Here is a 24,344-nt window from a genome sequence, read left to right on the forward strand (position 1 = left end):
GTCCCCTTCTCCTCCTGCCTTCAATCTTTCCCAGCATCAGAGTCTTTTTCAATGAGTCAGTTCTTCCCATCACATGGCCAAACTACTGGAGCTTCAGCTTCAGCATCAGTCCTTCCACTGAATATTCAGGACTGATTTCCTTTAGGATGGACTGGTTGGATCTCCTTGCAGTCCAAGTGACTCTCAAGAGTCTTCTCCAACACCACATTTCAAAAGCGTCAATTCTTTGTCACTAGCTTTCTTTATAGTCCAATTCTCACATCCATACATGACTACTGGAAAAACCATAGCTTTGACTAGATGGACCTTTGTGGGCAAAGTAACATCTCTGCTTTTTAATATGCTGTCTAGTTTGGTCATAGCTTTTCTTCTGAGGAGTAAGCATCTTTTAATTTCATGGATGCAGTCACCATCTGCAGTGATTTTGGAGCCCAGCAAAATAAAATCTCTTACTGTTTCCATTGTTTCCCCATCTATTTGCCATGAAGTGATGGCGTAGGGGCAGGAAAAAGATGGAAACCTTAGCCAATCTTGTGAACAGAATCAGAAATTGTGTTAGATTTTAAAAAGATTTCAGCAGGCAACAAACTTTTCTTAAGCAAGAATTGTGAGTCCACAACCTTCAAAAAATAACACTTTATTTGAAGAGTCATAAAAGCAAAAACATCCTCGCCCCATTCTTCCTTAATCCAACTTAACACCTCAAGTGAATGCTGGTAGGACCTGATGTAAGTAGAATAAAATAAGGAGAATTGAAAACAGGCTTTCCCCCTCTCTTTTGGGCTCCAGTTTACCCCATGGCCTGGCAACAGGGACTGCTGGATAATTTGTTGAGAAAGTTTGGGAGTGGTCTGGCCCCTGGAAGAACAAAGAAGTTTGAACCACTAGGGCCGGTCAGAGAGGACCAAACCCGAGTGTTTCTCTTGGTTCAAGTCATGTCCCTCTGCAGCGACTGCTGTCCATTCAAACCCCTGGGTGTGTTCTATGGAGACTTTTGATGGCTGTGGTCAGCCCACTTCCACCCATGTTCCTACTCAAGGATCCAGAACTACCTCACGCCCCCTAAACAACAGCTACAAGCCTTGCCCATCTCTAATCCCCTGACATTTTTTTCACATCATATCTCATTTCCAACTCGGCCATCCAGCACTCAATACTGTTCTGTACCTGTCTTTATGACCTTTTTTTAAAAATGTTGTTTTTTTTTTAGCTCACCCCGCAGCATGTAGGATCTTAGTTCCCTGACTAGGGATGGAGCCCTTGGCCCCCTGTAGTGGAAGTGCAGAGTCTTAACCACTGGACCACTGGGGAAATCTCTGTCCTTATAAAGAAAAGGTGCATCTTACCTCCTTGCCTAAGCCCCAGCTACAATGCCTTCTTGTTGGCGGGATATTCCTCCACTTCTTCCTTCCACCCCCTGATCCCCAAGTTTCCTGATATTCAACCTGGGTCCCTAGTTAGAAACCTGGTTTTGGAAAGTTCTGTTCAAGGCCCTTCATGATAACCTATCTACCACCTGTGACCTACAGACTAATTGCTAAGTAGAGCAGTTCATATAATATCAGATGTACATTCCCATTAAGTCACCAATATTTACCTGTTACCACAGAATAGGACTAAACAACAACAACAGAATAGATGGTGCTAGAGGTAAAAAACCTGCCTACCAATGCAGGAGACATAAGAGACTAGGGTTCAATCTCTGGGTCAGGAAGATCCCCTGCAAGAGGGCATATTAGGGTGGGCTCCAATATTCTTGCCTGGAGAATCCTATGGACAGAGGAGCCTGGTGGGCTACAGTCCATAGAGTCGCAGAGTCAGACACGGCTGAGTGACTGAGCGCGTAGCCCAGCAGACAGAATGTTCCCACCCTCCTTATCCGCACAGAACTGCGTGTGCGGTCTCACTGTGCTTGCCCAGCCCAATCCCCACTGTTCTCCATGGGAGGAGATAAAGGAGACTGTATTATTGTTCCCACGTGGGGCCACCCAAGACGACAGGTCATGGTGGAGAGGTCTGACAGAATGTGGTCCACTGGAGAAGGGAATGGCAAGACACTTCAGTCTTCCTGCCTTGATAACCCATGAACAGTATGAAAAGGCAAATTGATAGGATACTGAAAGAGGAATTCCCCAGGTCAGTAGGTGCCCAATATGCTACTGGAGATCAGTGGAGAAATAACTCCAGAAAGAATGAAGGGATGGTGTCAAAGCAAAAACAGTACCCAGTTGTGGATGTGACTGGTGATAGAAGCAAGGTCCGATGCTGTAAAGAGCAATATTGCATAGGAACCTGGAATGTTAGGTCCATGAATCAAGGCAAATTGGAAGTGGTCAAACAGGAGATGGCAAGAGTGAATGTCGACATTCTAGGAATCAACGAACTAAAATGGACTGGAATGGGTGAATTTAACTCAGATGACCATTATATCTACTACTGTGGGCAGGAATCCCTTAGAAGACATGGAGTAGCCATCATGGTCAACAAAAGAGTCCGAAATGCAGTACTTGGATGCAATCTCAAAAACGACAGAATGATCTCCCTTTGTTTCCAAGGCAAACCATTCAATATCACGGTAATCCAAGCCTATGCCCCAACCAGTAACGCTGAAGAACTGAAGTTGAATGGTTCTATGAAGACCTACAAGACCTTTTAGAACTAACACCCAAAAAAGATGTCGTTTTCATTATAGGGGACTGGAATAAAAAGTAGGAAGTCAAGAAACACCTGGAGTAACAGGCAAATTTGGCCTTGGAGTATGGAATGAAGCAGGGCAAAGGTTAATACAGTTTTGCCAAGAGAATGCACTAGTCATAGCAAACACCCTCTTCCAACAACACAAGGGAAGACTCTACACATGGACATCACCAAGTGGTCAACACCGAGATCAGATTGATTATATTCTTTGCAGCCAAAGATGGAGAAGCTCTATACCATCAGCAAAAACAAGACTGGGAGCTGACTGTGGCTCAGATCATGAACTCCTTATTGCCAAATTCAGAATTAAATTGAAGAAAGTAGGGAAAACCACTAGACCATTCAGGTATGACCTAAATCAAATCCCTTATTACTATACAGTGGAAGTGAGAAATAGATTTAAGGGACTAGATCTGATAGACAGAGTGCCTGATGAACTATGGACAGAGGTTCATGACATTGTACAGGAGACAGGGATCAAGACCATCCCCAGGGAAAAGAAATGCAAAAAGGCCAAATGACTGTCTGAGGAGGCCTTATAAATAGCTGTGAAAAGAAGAGAAACAAAAAGCAAAGGAGAAAAGGAAAGATATTCCCATTTGAATGCAGAAGTTCCAAAGAATAGCAAGGAGAGATAAGAAAGCCTTCCTCAGCAATCAATGCAAAGAGATAGAGGAAAACAATAGAATGGGGAAGACTAGAGATCTCTTCAAGAAAATTAGAGATACCAAGGGAACATTTCACGCAAAGACGGGTTCGATAAAAGACAGAAATGGTATGGACCTAATAGAAGCAGAAGATATTAAAAAGAGGTGGCAAGAATACACAGAGGAACTGTACAAAAAAGATCTTCATGACCCAGATAATCACGATGGTGTGATCACTCACCTAGCACCAGACATCCTGGAATGTGAAGTCAAGTGGGCCTTAGAAAGCATCACTACAAACAAAGCTAGTGGAGGTGATGGAATTCCAGTTGAGCTATTTCAAATCCTGAAAGATGATGCTGTGAAAGTGCTGCACTCAATATGCCAGCAAATTTGGAAAACTCAGCAGTGGCCACAGGGCTGGAAAAGGTCAGTTTCATTCCAATCTCAAAGAAAGGCAATGCCAAAGAATGCTCAAACTGCCGCACAATTGCACTCATCTCACATGCTGGTAAAGTAATGCTCAAAATTCTCCAAGCCAGGCTTCAGCAATACGTGAACCATGAACTTCTAGATGTTCAAGCTGGTTTTAAAAAAGGCAGAGGAACCAGAGATCAAATTGCCAACATCCTCTGGATCATCGAAAAAGCAAGAGAGTTCCAGAAAAACATCTATTTCTGCTTCATTGACTATGCCAAAGCCTTTGACTGTGTGGATCACAGCAAACTGTGGAAAATTCTGAAAGAGATGGGAATACCAGATCACCTGACCTGCCGATTGAGAAACCTGTATACAGGTCAGGAAGCAACAGTTAGAACTGGACATGGAACAACAGACTGTTTATTGTCACCCTGCTTATTTAACTTATATGCAGAGTACATCAGGAGAAACACTGGGCTGGATGAAGCACAAGCTGGAATCAAGATTGTCAGGAGAAATATCAATAACCTCAGATATGCAGATGACACCTTGATGGCAGGAGAGAAGAAGCTGCTGTGTAGGGGTCGGAGGGAGTCATCTGACTTCCTCCTTGTGATGCATTAAAACTCAGGAGTCATCATCTATCCAACTCCCAATGACGTTTCTAAGCAAACCATTTCTATAATCCCAAACAGGAACTCAGCAGATGGTTGAGATGAACTGCACCTTTGGTCCACACCTCTTTGCCCAGGTCCATTCCCTTGGAAAATCAATTTTAGTCAGCTGCCTCAGTCAGCTCCAACCTTGCCTCCCTCTGAAGAATTAACCCAGGAAGACTGGCGGAGGGGGCAGCAGGAGTGATGGGAGAATAGAGCCTCCATGGCATCCTCAGCTCCAAGCTATGAAAGCCAGCAGGATTGTCTGCTCCATAAGAGGCCAGTGGCTTTCAATAGAGCATTATAAATGTGTTTCATATGGAAAAATGAGAATTAAAAGCTTGTGACTTGTTGATGACCACACAGCACTGTTTCTGTACCTTCTTTCAAACTAAATAATCATAACAGTAACAATTCAGTGAATATTTCCTGTGGGTCCAACCCCATCCTAACCTCCTGCCATATATCAGCTTACATAATTCTCACATCAGGTATATTAGGTGAGTCTTATTATTAATTTAAAGATGATAAAAGTGAAAGTGAAAAGTGAAGTTGCGTCCGATTCTTTGTGACCCAGCAGACTGTAGCCTACCAGGCTGTTCTGTTCATGGGATTCTCCAGGCAAGAATACTGGAGTGGGTTGTCATTTCCTTCTCCCGGGGATCTTCCTGACCCAGGGATCAAACCTGGGTCTTGAGACTCAGATAATTTTTATAACTTACCCCAAATCTGATTCCATAATTGACTCTGTTACCCATTCTGTGTAGTTGTATTATAAATTGGCATTAAAAAACTCAGAAACTGAGTTTGAGAACCACTCTGTCTCACAGGAGGAAATTCAGACTCTGTTTTTTATGTCCATGAGTCTGTTTCTGTTTCATATTTTAGATCCCACATATAACTGATATCAAATAGTATTTATCCTTCTCTTTCTAACTTACTTTCAGTTCAGTTCAGTTGCTCAGTCATGTCCAACTCTTTGCGACTCCATGATCCGCAGCATGCCAGGCCTCCCTGTCCATCACCAACTCCCAGAGTCCACCCAAACCCATGTCCATTCAGTCAGTAATGCCATCCAACCATCTCATCCTCTGTCATCCCCTTCTCCTCCTGCCTTCAATCTTTCCCAGCATCAGGGTCTTTTCAAATGAGTAAGCTCTTTGCATCAGGTGGCCAAAGTATTGGAGTCTCAGCTTCAACATCAGTCCTTCCAATGAACACCCAGGACTGATCTCCTTTAGGATGGACTGGTTTGATCTCCTTGCAGTCCAAGGGACTCTGAAGAGTCTTTTCCAACATCACAGTTCAAAAGCATCAATATTTCGGTGCTCAGCTTTCTTTGTAGTCCAACTCTCACATCCATACATGACTATTGGAAAAACCATAGCCTTGACTAGATGGACCTTTGTTGGCAAAGTAATGTCTCTGCTTTTTAATATGCTGTCTAGGTTGGTCATAACTTTCCTTCCAACGAGTAAGCGTCTTTTAATTTCATGGCTGCAATCACCATCTGCAGTGATTTTGGAGCCCCCAAAAATAAAGTCAGCCACTGTTTTTACTGTTTCCCCATCTATTTGCCATGAAGTAATGGGACCGGATGCCATGATCTTAGTTTTCTGAATGTTGAGCTTTAAGCCAACTTTTCCACTCTCCTCTTTCACTTTCATCAAGAGGCTCTTCAGTTCCTCTTCACTTTCTGCCATAACGGTGGTGTCATCTGCATATCTGAGGTGATTGATATTTCTCCTGGCAATCTTGATTCCAGCTTGTGCTTCATCCAGCCCAGTGTTTCTCCTGAGGTACTCTGCATAGAAGTTAAATAAGCAGAGTGACAATATACAGCCTTGACATACTCCTTTTCCTATTTGGAACCAGTCTGTTGTTTCATGTCCAGTTCTAACTGTTGCTTCCTGACCTGCATACAGGTTTCTCAATCGGCAGGTCAGGTGATCTGGTATTCCCATCTCTTTCAGAATTTTCCACAGTTTGTTGTGATCCATACAGTCAAAGGCTTTGGCATAGCCAATGAAGCAGAAATAGATGTTTTTCTGGAACTCTCTTGCTTTTTCAATGATCCAGAGGATGTTGGCAATGTGATCTCTCTTTCCTCTGTGTTTTCTAAAATCAGCTTGAACATCTAGAAGTTCACGATTCATGTATTGCTGAAGCCTGGCTTGGAGAATTTTGAGCATTACTTTACTAGCATGTGAGATGAGTGCAATTGTGTGGTAGTTTACTTATAATAATCTCTAGATCCATCCATGTAGCTGCAAATAGCATTATTTCATTCTTTTTTATGGCTGAGTAATATTACATTCTATATATGTACCACATCTTCCTTATCCATTCATCTGTGATGAACCTTTAGATTGTTTACATGTCTTGGCTGTAGTGAATAGCACTGCAAGATCATAAAGGCGTAAGTATCTTCTTGGATTATAGTTTTGCCTGAATATATGCCCAGGAGTAATATGGCTGGTATCATTAATATGGCTGATATCATATGGTATCTCCACTTTTAGTTTTTTGAGGAACCTCCACACTGTTTTCCATAGTAGCTGCAGCAGTTTACATTTCCACCAACAGTATAGGAAGATTCCTTCAAGAAGAGATTTGAGAATGTTCGAATTTAGAGCTGGGAGGAATAGCAAATGCCTGCTGTTTCTGGGCCTTCTTTACCACTGCATTTTGTGTGCACATGTACGGGCACACACACACACACACACACACACCCTCAGAGAAGATTTTCAGTGTCAGCTGCCATAGAGAAAAAGATTCCCAGGGGAGCAGTTATAACTCCTCCCTCTTCCCACGGTGATTAATACACCCAGACCCTTAGGTCTTTTCCAGTTTACTTACTGCATTGAGACAAAAACTGAGGACCAGAGCTACTTAGCTTGCATTGAGATATTTAATTTTAAAAATGAAATAGTGTGTTGGTCAATTGAATGTCACCTCCTATGCCTTTGTTAAAAATGAATGTTGAAGTGCTCATCACTAAGGGGCTTGTCTTGTTCAAAGTAGAACCACAGATTGAGCAAATAAATTAACATCCCGTTTTGATGGTCTCATTTAGTGGGAACCAGGAATATAAATAAGGAAAAATTAGCAGAGCAGAACACTTCCTACACTTTATCAACAGATGAGCACTGATTCCACATTATTTGTTTATAATTTATTTTTATTTTAACACAATTAAAAAGTTATACAGAAGTTACAAGTAGAGGGAAAAGAACCTTATTTTCCTGACCCATCTGAGTGTAAGTTGCCACCCTGATGCTCACCAACCATGAATTATTTGCATTTCCTGCAAACTAGGACATTCTTCTACATAACCAGAATATAACCAACAGATCAGGAAATGAACATTGGTACACTATTACCAACTAATGCTTAAGCTCCCAGTCAAATTTTGCCAATCATCTTATTAAGGTCCTATATAAAAAAAAGATTCTGTTCAGAATCATGAGTTGCCTTTGGTTGTTATACCTCTTTAGTTCCCAGTTCCTCAGTCTTTTCTTCATTTTAATGACCTTGATACATCTGAAGATTACAGGCCACGTATTTTATAGAGCATCCCTTGATTTCCTTTGATTTGATGTTTCCTTATGATTAGATTCGGGTTGTATATCATTGGCAGGAGTACCACTGAGGTGATGCTGTATTTGTCTCACTGCATCCCAACAGGGAGGGCTTGGTTTGGTTTTGTTCTGTTACTGATAATGCTCACTTTGATCCTTTGATTAAGGTGGCTTCTGCCAAGCTTTTTTACTCCTTTTGCCTTTATACTTAATGAGGCTTTTTTTGAGAGATACTTGGGAACCATGTAAATATTCCATTTCCCACTAAAGATTCCATTGATTCATATGCTTATTTGTGTCTATAGATGCCTAGTTTCCTATTTCACTCAATGGGTTGCAATCCATTACTATGATTATTTATTGGAGGCTCAAACTGTCCTTGATTTGGGCTTTACATTGGCTTCTGTATCCTGTTGAGGGCCCCCATTATTCCTTTTGTTCTTCGTAATTGTCTTTTGAAGACAACAGATGTTCCAGGCTCATCTTGTAATTTCCCTGCTCCAGCCCTGGAATCAGCCGTTTCTACAAGGAGTGCTGGTTCCTTTTACTGGAGAATGATGTTCAGAAGCCAGGATATGGGCTCCAGATGTGTTCACAGAGATACTCATGTCATAGTATCTTTGCCCTTACTTTCTTAGAGGTCAGAGTGAGGGATGGTATGTATATACACACATATTTTAAAATATTTGTGCATATTTAGAAATATAGACATAACATTTTATATCTATATATATTGACACAATTTATCCATCATATATCAGTTAGATCTATATCTACTGAAAGTCATAGTTTACACCAATACCTCCAATCTAAATTTAACAGCAGAAAGTTCATTTCAGTTTCTCACTTTTCCCATTTGTAACTCCCTTCTCTGACAGTAAGGACTTGACTCCTGTTACCCTTGAGATATTGATTTATTTGCTCAATCATCCTGCACAATCAATTCCTCCAGAGCCACTAGCACCTCTTCCCCATGTGGCTGGCCTCACCCCTTTTGGACCCTGAATCCCTTCTCTGACCACTATGGTTCCTACTCCCCTTCCTTCCAGCATGGATGTCTACTTTGCAGGGTCTCACCTAGTGAGTTTGGGAAGAAATCGTTTAGGAAGGGAAAGAAAATGATTGGAAACAGCACATTTATTTATTTATTTTGCAAGAGAAAGGAGAGGAGAGTTTTTCTACTACAGCACTCTATTATGTGAATCATCTTTTTTTTTCCGTTTATTTTTATTAGTTGGAGGCTAATTACTTTACATTATTGTAGTGGTTTTTGCCATACATTGACATGAATCAGCCATGGATTTACATGTGTTCCCCATCCCGATCCCCCCTCCCGCCTCCCTCCCCATCCCATCCCTCTGGGTCTTCCCAGTGCACCAGCCCTGAGCACTTGTCTCATGCATCCAACCTGGGCTGGTGATCTGTTTCACCCTTGATAGTATACTTGTTTCAGTGCTATTCTCTCAGAACATCCCACCCTCGCTTTCTCCCACAGAGTCCAAAAGTCTGTTCTGTACATCTGTGTCTCTTTTTCTATTTTGCATATAGGGTTATGGTTACCATCTTTTTAAATTCCATATATATGCGTTAGTATACTGTATTGGTCTTTATCTTTCTGGCTTACTTCACTCTGTATAATGGGCTCCAATTTCATCCATCTCATTAGAACTGATTCAAATGAATTATTTTATGTGAATCTTCTTAGTGGTGAGTATTTGAGCTGGTTTAGAATTGAAAGGAATAAATGGAATGATATTCTGAAAGTTTTACACCAAGAGGTGTTCCCAAGTAGATAATCATTGCTTAAAGACAGTCTCAACAAGCCATGATAATCTAACCCACAAATGACAGAAGCAATGTGTGAATAAAGACCCTGTGAACTTTTCTCTTTATGGTTTATCCTATAGATTCCTTGGGGAGGGGCCTTGGGGAGAGGGTGGGGAGTGTACTAAGTAAGGAATTAGCTGTGGGTTTTAATATGGGCAGCACAGCCCATTCAAGGAGGCCACATGATGGATGCTAAACCCGCTGAGTGTCCATCTTCTTGTGAATAAAGCCTGATAATCCCTAGGTCCTCTTACAGTCAGACAGCACAGGGTCCCCAAAGCATGCTGCAAGTTTATCACATTGTCGCACACCTTCCTCGAGGACAAGCCTCATTCATTATCTCCACAGTGCCCCAGCCCGGGTCTGGCAACTATACGCATTCAGTTGGCCTTTGTGGGTGAGTGAGTGCATGACTGATGGCCCCAGGCTGGCTGGTCTGATCCCCTCTTTAAAAGCATCTTCTCTTAGCATAGCTGAGAGCTCCTTCCCAGACTGCATGCAAGAAGTCAGGCTTATTAGGACTGTTGGTGTTCTGCAAGGGCTGATATCCACCCCATCCCTCATAAAAAGCCCCGATTCCCTGATAAGGAGAGGAAGTGACTGACGCAGGAATCTGATCTGTGATAACCTGTTCCATCACCCTCGGTGGACTGTGGTGTGCGGCCGCCGGTCGCATGAGGCAGCAGCAGCCACAGCCTCTAAAAGAATGTGTGTCCAATACTTGGTGCTGAAAGGCTGGAAGGAGAACCACAACCCAGGACGTGTCAGGGCGGAGGATTCCTGTGATGGGAAGGGTGTGATCTTCATGTAGGCAGCAAGTGGGGGACAGGGGCGTGGGGAAGAATTTAAAGAGAATCAGGTCTTGCTTCCTGGGGCAGAATTTTTTTAAAAAATATAAAATCTATCTTTTTAACTTTTCGTACTATTTCCTCTGAGTCTTTCAACTTGGCCCCCACTAAAACAGAATTTTAAATAATCTTAAAGTTTGCAGTGCCTTGTGTGCATCCATGAAACTTATGAAGAGCTCTGTTCCTTTGGAGATGAGATGAGATGATGTCTCAATCAGGAAGACAGCAGGCAGAGATCTTTTAGTTTAGCAATGGGGATGGGAGTGGGAGTGCAGGGGCAAATATTCATAAGAGCCAAGTGGTTGATTCCTATTCTTGGAGGAAGAAGGAAAAATCTACCCTGCTCAAAAATACCCCGATAGGCTTCCATGCTTTTATCAGGATAATGTGTTAGTGGAAAAAGTCCTGGATTCAGTGACTGAAGTTCTGGGCATCCACCTCATCTTTGCCACCTATGTTTTCTGTCCAGAGAAAGGAAAACTTGCTTGAGTCTTAGATTTCCCCATCTGTACAATAAATGTCCTACTTTTGATTAGGCAACTCTGATACGAAATGTAAGTGCTCTGTAAAAGGCATGGGGCTAGGAACATGTGGAGAGTATTGGACATATATATTCCCTGGAGGAGTAACCCATCACCATTCACATCTTAGTGTTAATTGCATAAGCATTGTCTCAATTAACTATAATTAACAGTGGGGGAAGTGAATTTTGTTTTAGATCAAGCTCCTACTCTCACATCACAAGTTGTTGGGGGAAGGAGTTTTTAGAGCTGGGCTTGCAGGGAGGGTATTGTAGAGAGGAGATTAGCTGTGGGTACCAATGAGAAATGGTGGATGCTCTGGACTCATGGCGAGCTGAGTTCAAATCTCAGTACTATTAGAGACTAAGTCACCTGGGAAAAGTCATCAAACATCCTTGCATGTAAGATTTCACATCTTCTGTATAATGAAGTAGGGCTTCTATAGATGATATTTCGGCACTGACATTGCATTCCATGGTTTAGGTTGTGAAAGCAAAATATGGTTGTCTGGAGTATGATACGACATTACCTTGAATTATTTTCTAAAAAGAATTAGGAATATTGTCTATGAAGTGGTAGTTCAGATCTTATTTAAGGACAGATAGTTTCTGTCATTTGTAGATTCCCCAGCACAAAGCACAGTGGTGGCACACAGTAGGTGTCTATGAATTATAGAGACATGTTATACAATATTAGCCTGCATTTTAATGGAAGGAAAAAGTCAATTTTTCTGCTTGTACCACTGACAATTTTAAGAGTTCATCTAGTCTTTTATCAAAGGTTCTCCCTGTTCATTTTTGTTTTCTTAGGTATAAGGAATTATTTAAATAGCAAAAATTCTAAATATTTAATAATAAGTGATTAGGTAAGGAAATGTGGGTATATGCAAAATAAATGAAGTGTTATGTAGCCATGTAATAGAGATTCTATAAATGCATATTGGCACATAAAGATATTCAAGTATATTAAGTTTTAAAAGGTAGATTACTACAAAGCTCTCCTAGCATGGGAAAAAAAAGACCAGAAGACTTATATACCAAAATGCCTACAGATTTTATATATCTTCATGGTAGGATTAAAGATTTGTGAAATGAAATTCTGCTTTCTTTTTTTCTTTTTTCCTATTTGTCCTTCTAAAGATCTTAAATGAGATACAATTCACATACCATATAACTCACCCAATTAAATCACATAATTTAATGGCTTTTGGTGTATTCAGAGAATTGTGTGATTACATGACCACAGTCAATTTTAGAACTTTTTCAACATCACAAAAAAGAAACCTTGCACCCCTTAGCCATCACCTTTGAGTTCCACCCACCCCACCACCCATACCCTTGCAACCACTAATTTTTCTTTTTTGTCTCTATGTATTTAAAAACATTCTCTGGATTCATATTTTAAACTTACATTTATATGTATTACCTAGGCTTTTCAGTAGAACTCACCTGTGATACATCCAACAATCATGCATGAAAACAGCCATCACTGAACTGTTTGCTCTGGACCCAGACTAGGGACCAAAGCTGCATCTATAATCATGGGTCGTTTTTAGATCTGACAGCATTGGCTGGATTAGTGTGTGGGGTGGGGTGTGAGGATCCCAAGCTTCCTTTGGCTTCTCATGGTGCTCTCATCCTTGTCTGGAGAGAGAGAGAGAAAGTGCCCAGTAATTTTTAGCTCTTTTTATTCCTGATCTGGGATCTCTTTTCATTTTTTGGAGAGGGGACAGACATATGACTGAAACCCTCACCCTTAACAACTATTTTCATGCTATGGTTTGCACAGCTTTGTTTTTCATCAAGAACCACTGATTTGAAGTGAAATGGTTTCTGTATGATAGATCTAGTTTGCAAACTCAACCAGGTCAACTCAAGTCATACATATTTGCTATTCAAGTTTTTGAAATGATGTGTCAATTGATCTTAGGTATTAGAACTGTGATGTTACAACTAAGGAATATAGGCTGGTTTTTAACAAGTAGTTTACTATTTCCTAAAGTTTTGTTATGTGAATTAATTATGCTAGTATTTATTAATCATTTCCAATGTAGAAAGCCTTGAGAGAAATTCTCAAATATACAAAGTATAATATGACTGGAATAAAAATTATAAGCCTGGACTTCCAGTCTTTGGACACCACAATCCTTTCCTTATGTACACTATTAAGAAGATCAGTCTCCTTAACTCTGATCACAACAAACGTAAGCCTATCTGGAAAACACAACCGTACATGAAGTTAAATCACATGAACCACCAGTATTCTACCATCTCAACCTGCAAAAGTGGCAATTGCAAATGGCTCAATCTAATCAAATAAGAAAAACTTGCACTAAATAACAATAATGAATCTTAACCATTTACCCATAGGGGACTAAAAATATTTTATAGGCTTTATCTCATTTGGTCTCACAACAACCTTATGAGGTAAGTAGCATTTTGGTCTTCATTATGTTTTTATTTCTTTTTTATTAAAATATAGTTGATTTACAATATTGTATTAGTTTTAAGTGTAAAAGCATATTTATTTTACACAGTATTTTATAAATAAGAAAAAAGAATCTCAGAAAGGTTCAGTAATCAACTCAAGTTTGTATGGTCAATCAGTGGTCTTACTGTGTTCAATATGACACACAGAAAGGTCTGTGTAACACAAAAAGTTATGTTCTTAAATATTGTGTTATAGGAAACATTAAAGGAGTTATAAGAGAAAGTAGTGGCTATGGAAAGGTTTGTATCCAAATTTGTAGCAAATAGTGGGTGCTTAATAAAATTAGAGGGCAGAGAAGGGAATGATGAATGCTAATAAAAATGCCAAAGCATTAAATTGTTTTCATATCTTTCTTTTATATTCCAAAGGATATAGAACAATGTCCCCTTATGCTGTAACATCTCTGCTTGAGCCCCATCTGCATCTGACTTTGTTTTCAGAGGTTCTGGGAGAATGAAGGCTCCCTTTAGTCAGTAATCTCTGACCACTACCAAGAATCTTCAAACCACTGAACAAAAATTTCATTTCCACATGAAGTTCGTTCTTCTCTTTCCAATGGGCTCCTAACAAACCCAGTATCCAACCATAAACTAGTTGAGATAAGATGTATACTCATGAAAATTGAATAGCAATACAAAACATCAGAGGAGATCTATGACCTCGGAACGGGTCTTGTCCTGACCAATATGCCCCAGTCAGAATTCTGTTGCATCTCCAATTCAGGCAGTCTTTGGGCAGAGGCAATCTGCCTGGTAGGACACCTCTGAGTTTACTAACAACAATCACCAACTGATAAAACACCAATGTGTGAACCACTTGACTCCATCTTATGATGAATACTCTTTCCCAAAGTTCCGTCATTGGAATTCACCACTCTATAAGCTTTGTTTGTAAAATATGTGCTGACAACTGCTTCTGCAGCTATTTCAGAATCCTGACATCTATCAATGATTTGGGAGCAATGGAATGATACAAATCGTTCTCAGAAGTAATTGGTACCAAAGGGCAATTTTAAGTTCTTCCAAAGCATTATGGGATGAGCAACACAAAGATGTCTATAAATGCTATCAGACACTGCCCGCCGCATGAGCAAAACCTTCAGTGAGAAGAGAGATACAGAGGAGTGTGACAGGGGTGGGAGTGTGCAGGATAACTAAAATTAGTTCCCAATCTGGGCTCCTCATTTTTGCCTTCTCTGGAATGGCTGTCATTTCCACATTTTTCCCATACATGGTCCATTCTGAGATGGTTCCCATTCAGAGGTCTAAATGTCAATGGTGCTGAAAAAGCTACTGAAATTCTGATGATGAATGAATGTGTAACATTTCAAACAGATACTCTGGAATCTTCTCAGTCTGCCAGAAAAGCAGCTAGGGAGAGAACCATGGGTATGTACTGACGCAAGACCTTATTTCTGGCCTTGTAAAGACATGTCTCAAACATACAGGAGCATACTGCTGGTTGATACCTCATCCTGTTGATAGAGTTCCACCTTGACCTGGAGCTCCCTGGTCCTCCCATTGTTGCATGTAGGCAACCTCATTCCCCAAGAAGGCCACCTTATATTTGAGGCCTTACAAGTCTCATGCTACAATTACTGTCTGAATTCTTTTCTCTTGACCAGTAAAATATTGCTTGAAGAAAACATCAACCTGATAACCTTAGTTGGATATTTATTGGGGTCTGTCTGAACTGATAAAGTGAAAAAGAAGCAAAGGAATTTAACTCATATCTCACAATTATTTCTGAAAGTATGCTTCCCAATTGCAACCACTCAGTGATATAAAGGGGGGGGAAAGCCTTTTGAAAATCAGCTTAAAAAGCAATAAATTGGATGATTACCTTAGATAGGTCATAAATACATACCTGAGGACAGTTGAAAAACTGACAGCTAATGTTATCCAAATGTGTCTGTGTTTGGGATCAGCTTTCTAGTGACAGGCTGATTTTTCCAATGTCTTAAAAGTGAAGATGAGGAGGTCTAGAAAATGTGATAAATGGCTCAAGCAATGACACTGATGTTGAAGGAATTACATTATACTTGGTGTGTATGGGGCATTTGACTAATAAAAAGAAAATGTCAAGTGTCCTCTATATGAGAGAGATTAGATGTGATTGTGTCTTGTTTTACCTGAATTACTCATTACGATTTTTAAAATACTGTCAGCAAGCATTCTGTAGAGTATCTATATCTGTATTACGACTGAAATTATTAAAACCATTAGCCAACTTAGTAAATTTATTGTTCTGATGCTATCCAGCTTATTCTTTAAAAAATCCTGCCTATTTCCCAGTTTAGCTTAGACCTAGTTTAACCGTTAGATTTCGGTCTTGACTTTCAGGATCACTGTAAGAGGTCTTTGACAAGTTTCATTTCACTTTGGGGCATTTTGGTTTCCCTATTTATATAAAAAGATGATGTTGTGTGCCCTGCTTTTTCCACAGGATTATGGTGATGACACAAAAGTGAACTGAGAGTATTGCAGTAGTCAAGTTTTCTTTACTTAAATGTATATACTAAAAAAAAAAAAAAAATAACCTGAAGCATTCAGAGCATATATGGAGGAAGGGAGAGAGGGAAGATAGAAAGAAAGAGGAAAGGGACAAAGGATAAGAGGGAAGGAGGGAGAAACAACCCAGAGAATACATTGTTCTAGACCCCAGATTGTAAAGGTTGAGGGTTTTTCAGCCCCCTTTCTTCCTTACATCTATCAACTCCAGTTACTTCATTCATCCCACGTGGCCATGAGAGGACAAGCTGGAGGAATCTTCCTAATTCTCCTGGCTTTGCAGACCTCAGTTTTCCATGAACTTTATTTTCCTTTTTCAGACACAGCTAATGTGAACTTCACTGGAGTTTGGGGTTTGACCTTCTCTTGTATGGAGTATTTTAATGACTGTATCAGCCAATGAAAAAAGAAAAGGTCCATTCAGTGAGTGAAAACTTCTCATTAATAAGTTAACTGTGTACTCATTTAACCATTTTTCCAAAGTTTCTAAGTAGTTTTCAAAAGCTGTGTTTGAATCACAGCTTAGGGCATGATATAAGACAGAGAAGAGAACAAATTTTAAAATGAGATTTTATTTAAAAGGGAGAATAACTATTCTCAAAGCCTCAAGCTGAATAGATATCTACATTCATAACAGTTATTAGAACTAAGCCTTATGCTAAACACTGTTGTCCATGCATTACAGATGGCAAAGGTAAAGCTTTGAGGGCTTAAGAAAATTGCCTATTCAGGGCAAAGATCAAGTGTTTCTGAGGACCAGGTCATACTCTGAGAATCAGGAAGTTCTAGGCTAGAATATGTTTGATTCTGGGCAATACATTTTAAATTATATTTTCAAGTCACAAAGGTAAAAATAAAATATTGAAAATTTAAAAACTTATTCCTAGGAATAAAAAGAAAAGAAATTTACCTGCGAATTCAATGCATAGCTGAAGTCAGAATATCACTAAGATGCTGGGGTAAGGCAATTTAAAGAGGCCCTAAAGGGGAATCCCACAAGGTTGCCTGGTTGGTGGGAGCCCTGCGGATGAAGGTCATGTAGAAGTTTTCTTCCATAGAGCATGGGAACAAGCGTGCCGTGTGTGTGCAGCGCAAGACAGTGTGTGTGGGCTTGGCTGAGAGTGATAGGGAAGAGTCAACAGAGGATCATGGGAAAGAAGGGATGGAAAAAGTCTGGTGATACCTGTTTACAAGAAAGCAAAGATGCTGTTCAAATGTTTTAGCTACTTCCTGGAGACGTTTATTCATTTAATAAAACCCTTGAACGAGTGACACTGGAGCCTGGCCTTTTCCTCAGTGACAATTCAGCAAGGAAAGAACTTCTTTCAATGGAGAAATTAACTTCTTGTTGGCTCTGTACCAAGTAAAGAATAGAAAATAGCAAAGAAAATAAAGCAGGAGCCAATCTTTATCTTCTCCCTGGAAAGCCCCCTGTTTCCCCAAGACCCTCTCCCTCTGGTCCTTGGCAGCCTCCTTCACAGCTGTCCTCCTCCTCTTCTTGTTGTTGAACTCACTGGCGCTTTCCATGGAGAATCTTGTCTTGCTGTGATTACTTCTGGTGCTACAGACCATTTATCTACTTCCTTCACCAGTACACTCTACTTATGTATTGTTTCAGGGCAGCTCACAGTATTTGCCAACAGCTCTGTAGTTCTGCAGGATAAGATACCCGAAGTTTACAGTATTCCTTCAGTATGACTGAAACTCAAAGTAGACTTAACTTTAGTAAAAATGAAAATAGTTCTGATTCTACTTGTATAAACTGAGATTCTGTAGGAGTTGCTTAAAATTTGTTGTATTTAACTGAGTTTTAAGGGCAGAGATGATATATTTTACTAACTTTAATGAACGTTGGGATCTATATATACATGTGTGTTGAATTGTACCACTCACTCAGTTAAAATTCTGGTGACTATAACATCATGCATTTGTTCAGTTGCTCAGTCACATCCAACTCTTTGCGACCCCATGGACTGCAGCATGCCAGGCTTCCTTGTCCTTCCCCATCTCCTGGAGTTTGCTCAAACTCAAGTCTATTGAGTCGATGATGCCATCCAACCATCTCATCTTCTGTCATTCCCTTCTCTTCCTGCATTCAATCTTTCTCAGCATCAAGGTCTTTTCCAATGAGTCACCTCTTTGCATCAGGTGGCCAAAGTATTGGAGCTTCAGCACATATGATATGTTATTGCTATAAAAACTCTACACCTAATTTCTCTCTTGAACTCTGGTTTCTGCACGTCTAAATGCCTCCTTGGCATGTTGGCCTTGCTGCCCCATGTTCTGTCTAACATGCTAGGCTAAAACTCCCCCTGCAAACCACCTCTTACATCACCGGTTTTCCAACGTTTATCTTTTAAATGAAAAGTATGTGAGGAGTCATCTTTTTTCGTATCCTGAACGGTCTTCTCATTTTCCCTTCAGCAGGTTGGGCTCTAGAGTCAGACTTCTAGGGTTGAAATCCCTGTCCCGTGATAGGCTTTACTATTTCATTTCTTTGAGCTTTGGTTTCCTGGAGTCCAAAATAGTGCCTATCACAAAATAGATCACTCATGTTAATAAATTAGTGCATTGTCAGCACGTAATGCGAGTTTCCCCTGTGGCTCAGCGGTAAAGAATCCACCTGCAATCCAGGAACCTCAGGAGATGCAGGTTTGATTCCTGAATTGGGAAGATTCCCTGGAGGAGGGCATGGCAATCCACTCCAGTATTCTTTCTTGGAGACTCCCATGGACAGAGGAACCTGGTGGGCTATGGTCCAGACGGTTGCAAAGAGTCAAACACAACTGGAGCGACTTAGCACACAGGCATGCAGCACGTAATGAATTAAATATTTGCTGCTATTATTGTCATCATCCTCATCATGATCACTACCTCTGTCCTATCCTTGCACTAATTTGACTCAACTAGATGATTTTGCCTCTTATTTCTCAGAGGAAATTGAGGATGTCAGGTATGAAGTTCCTCAACTTCTACCACCACCAATGTGGCTGGATCTCCACCAGTCTTCTCCTCTCTCCCTTCACTGTAGACAAAGATGATCCCCTTTCTATGGCTTTTCCTCCTCCTCCCAGTTGTGTGTTCTTTGCCACGCTGCTCAGCCCATCAAACCAGCCTTTCCTGGGGATGGAGAGCAGTGTTAGAGTGAATGACTGGGCCTGGAACTGAACCAAGCTGGCATCAATCTCAGACCTTCCTCTTCCTGGTTTTCTGACTAGCCTCTTCATCTGAAAAAATGGAGACAATGGCTTAAATGACTCTAGGTCATAGAGTTTGGGGGAGAATTGGGTAAGATAATAACCATAAGCATGGAACTCAGTGCCTGGCACATAATAGGACCTGAATAAATGGCAGCCTTTTATTCTCATTGTTATATCTGTGAGCACTGCCAGCCTCGTGCCACTGTGCACTACATAGTGTAGGTGCTTGATAAACATTTGTTCTAGAGGTGGTGGTGAATGACAAATTATTAACCATGATAAGTTGATTCTGGCTGGGGCTCAAGATTCCTGATTCCTCAGAGAGCTGCCTGATATCACAAGTTCAAGGGACCAACATTCATATAGCAGGGGGATGTTCCAGGCAAAATCATTGTATTTTTATGAGGATTTTGCCCCAAACCTAATGCAGTCTCCTGATGAGCTGGACGGGACCAGGGAGAGGAACATTTTCTGGCTGTATGCAGGTTCAAATACTAGAGCCCAAGGGCAGCAGCAATCTCTTTTTCCCCTGAGGACCACACGTCAATCCATTTGAGAAGAAAAGCAACTCTATAGAAATACAGGTTTCCCTGGTGGTTCAGAAGGTTAAAAATCTGCCTTAAATGCAGGAGATCCAGGTTTGATCCCTGGGTCAGGAAGATCCCCTGGAGAAGGAAATGGCAACCCACTCCAGTATTCTTGCCTGGAGAAGTCTATGGACAGAGGAGCCTGGCAGGCTACAGTCCATGGGGTCGCAAAGAGTAAGACATGACCGAGCAACTAATGTTATAATAGGAACACAGTAAGAAAAAGAAGGGGTCCAGAGACTTTGATCCTGAAGGTCTATCACAGAGAGTGGTGGCTTGGGGAGGGTGTGCTTTCTTAATTGGAGGATACCCAGACTTTTTTTTGTCTCATCTGCCATGTGGAGGAAGGGTTCTCATGAGTCAAGACCTAGCTAGTATTCCCAAGGACTTAGTCTTTGAAAAATAGTCAAAAAAGAATCTCAATATTTTCAAAGGAGACCTCAAGGAGGGAGAGTAGGCAGGTATGGCATGGGGTAGAAGATAGACAGCAAGAAAGGTAAGTGTCTTTAAGGATCTGATGCACCAGCAGTTTGGGGAAGATGGGGACACTTAGGAAAATTAGTGTCCCTAATTAAAAGTAGATTCCCTTGAATATCTTTAAGCCTAGTTCTGTCTACAGTACTATAGAAAACTGAAAGCAGATAAATATGTGATGATGTCACATCAAATATATGTTCCTTTGTTTATTGATTTATTGAGCATGTACTATGTGCCAAGCTTCATACTAGGTTCCAGGGATAAATAAATGGAATACAGCCTCTTCATTCAACTTGTCTGAGAAGACAGGCATTCTAACATTATCTCAGGAAAGATGACACAACTCACAAGTATGCTGATCATGTAACAGAGAAGGGCCATTCTTGTGTCTGGAATAACAGCTGGGGGATGCATATTTTGGAATTCTTTTTATCACAGATTTGGTCATTTGGCTTTACAACAGAACTCACAGGGATATTTCATGTTAGCCAAGCCAATGGATTACTATGTAGTGAGAGTGTAAGAATCAGGTGACCATAGCAATCTCCTTAAACTAAGTCTTACATGTTGCTATTCTTTGGCACTCCAAACTCCACTTCACTGTTTGATTGGCTGTTTAAAGAATTCAGTTTTCAATCCTAACTGCACAAATTCTCCAGAGGTAATTAACCAGTGATTCCTAATAAAACCTTGGTAGATAATTTGCTAATAATAATTTTGGATGGTATGTGAAAGACCAAACAAATAGCTTTGGTCCCTTGGACTTCTACATCAGAACAAGCTTAATTGAAGGTGCTTATCTAAAATTCACTTTGTCATCTTCCAGTCATGTATTCACATCACTTTGTAAGGATTGCTTAAACTAAATTACTGTCTTATGACATCATATGATTGGATTGGAGCTTGACTCTGTAACCTGACCTTTTACCATGGAAAGAAAGACAGAAAAAGAGATTTTCATGGGGAGGTAACTAAACCTTTTAAGGAAAAATGATCATTCCTTTCTGTTTAGGAACTGAAAATTTGATTCTAAATGTATCTGCTTTTGCAACATTACCTAAAGTTTATTCATGGTTTCGAGTTTCTTTTTCTCTTTGTTCTGTGCATGACATTTAATGAAGATGGATCACATGCAGACTCTAATTTCACAAAGAACTGTATGATGCTCAGCAGCAGTTCTGTCACAAGACACTTAGGCTATCGCTCTGATACGGAAGACCTTCTCCAAGAAGCCCTTCTGGCATGCAACCTTCTGAACTTGTCAAGTGAAAGTAGTCAGAAAAGTGGCTATCCACCGATAAGGCAGGTCTCAACTGTTACTCTCTCCTTCCTTCTCTCTTCCTGCAGTGTCTGAGGCCAGCTGGTCTGACCTCCTTTGTTCCTCCCAACTTGGAGAAGCAATGAGTCTCAGTTATAGGGTTTGCCTCAGTGAGTCATGAAACTGGGGAGCAAGGAGTTACTTCAGGAACATTCTGGTAGTTACACCGTCTCCGACTGTGGCAGTGGCATTCATATAGTGATTTGGCTGAGATGAAGCTTATAAAACTACATGCCTTCTTCCTCCCCCAGGTAGTCACCATCTAGTAACAGTCACCTTCCAAGTTCAAAAATATTGTGAGTGGTTTGCCTTGACCTTGCAGCTCTCTGGGGAAGGTCCTGGTGGTGATCACTCAAAGAAAGTGCGTTACTCCTTCAAAATGTAGGTACACTGGGTTCTACAGGTAAGGTGACCGTATTTTCTTCATGAAAAAAAGAAAGGAGACTCATATTGTGCCTGGGCAGAACATTTGAAACTGGAACCATCCCAGGAAATCTAAAAATATTAGACGTTTCATGCAGTCTTTAGGGAAACCACAGAGGGGTCAGAGTACAGACTAGTCCACTACTCTGTGCTTGAACTAACCCGGGGTCTCCTGCATTGCACGCCGATTCTTTACCAGCTGAGCTACCAGGGAAGCCCGAATAACCACACAGTCAAGGTTTTATATGGGCATACCTTGGAGATACTGCAGATTTGGCTCTGTAGATCACCACAATAAAGCAAATATCACAGTAAGGCGAGTCACACATGTATATTTTTGGCCTCTCAATGCATATAAAATTATGTTTATACTTAGTTATTAAGTGTGCAACAGCATCATGTCTAAAACAGCAGTGTACAAATCTTAATTTAAGGATACTTTATTTCTAAAAATATGCTAACCGTCATCGGAGCTTTCAGCAAATCTTAATTTTTTGCAATAGTAACATCATCATAACAAATATAATAACTGAAAAAATTTGAAATATTGTGAGAATTACCAAAATGTGACACAGAGAAATAAAGTGGCCAAACGTTACTGGAAAAATGATGCTGATAGACTTGCTCCATGCAGGGTTGCTGCAAACCTGCAAAAAATATAGTATTTGTGAAGTGCAAGAAAGAGAGTGAAGTGTAACTCACTCAGTCGTGTCTGACTCTTTGCAACCCCTTGGACTATACAGTCCATGGAATTCTCCAAGCCAGAATACTGGAGTGGGTGGCCATTCCCTTCTCCAGGGGATCTTCCAAATGCAGGGATCGAACCCAGGCCTCCCGCATTGCAGGCGGATTCTTTACCAGCTGAGCCACTAGGGAAGCCCTAAAGAAGTAAAAACATAGTAAAAAGAGCTATGCCCTATTTACCTTCTCAGAGTCTAACTATGTGGACTACCAGCTATTCAGACAATTCAGAGGGAGCAATACCAAGAGGGTGAGATTGAACACAAATTTCCCCAATGCATGAACTTGGGGGCAAGTTGTTTCGACCTTTCAAACCTCAGTTTCATCTGTAAAATGGGGAGACAAATGACACCTTTCAGAGGGGGGCTCAGATGTAACTGCAAAATGGCTGATACTGAGAGAGACTCAGGGCCCTGGGTTTATTCCTCTCCTCTCTCCACATGTTTGCAGAGCCTAGAAGACACGCATGTCTTGGCTCCTCATGAAGCTACAATTCAAATAACTTGAAACCTACTAATTTTCTTCACTGAAATGATTGCACTTATTTGAGTAGCTTTTTTTTTTTTTCCCCTTCTGAGCTGCTTTCCAGATCTGAGTGTCTTGTGAGGCGTGAAAGGCAGCTTATCTTGCTGAGAGTGTGGAATAAAACCTTAGCAGCTTCTGGTGTTAAAGGGCTTGGCTTATCTCAGGGTGGCGGCAGAGCGCCCTGGCTGGCTTTGCTGCTTTGTCTTCACACTCTGGATGGTTGCTTAGCGCAGCTGCCAAACACCTCGAGTGAGCCTAAGAGCACGCTGACGGACAGTCTGTGCCACTCCCAGGATATGCTAGGTCAGCGGGCATTTTCCTTTTTAGCACTGATTCCTTAAGATGCACATGCCAAAAAATATTTTGTTAGCGTTAAAGAACTATGAAAATGTGAATTAAGATACAAATAATGCAATCTTTTGTGACAGGGAAAGCTTGTCTCATTCCATGAATAACTGTGTTCCTGAAAGCAGTGGAACAAAATCAATTTACAATGTAATTAGGGAACTCTATTCCAAGGAACTCTTGGTGACATTTTTTCAAAAGCTAATAATAATAATACTATTTTGCTACTTTGGAATTTGATAGAATCAATTTATATGCTTTTTTCTTTTTTTAAGCAAAGGGGGATAGGACAATCATTTATCTCCTTTTTATCTTCTGCAGTTGTAGATAGCATAGGAAGCACTAGCTCTTGGGGTGAAAGGAGCTTTTCTCCCAGGATTTTTTTTTTCTCCCAAGAGTCTCTGTATCACCAAGACAAAGGTTTAAAATTACTTTTTTCATATTAAGCTCTTACTTTATCTCAATTTGATTTTTGCAGAAAAAGTGAAGTAGATAGTATTCTCCAAGGGTATCTAAGCTATTCTTAACTCT

The sequence above is a fragment of the Dama dama genome, chromosome 11 (assembly GCF_033118175.1).
Source record: "Dama dama isolate Ldn47 chromosome 11, ASM3311817v1, whole genome shotgun sequence".
NCBI lineage: Eukaryota > Metazoa > Chordata > Mammalia > Artiodactyla > Cervidae > Dama > Dama dama.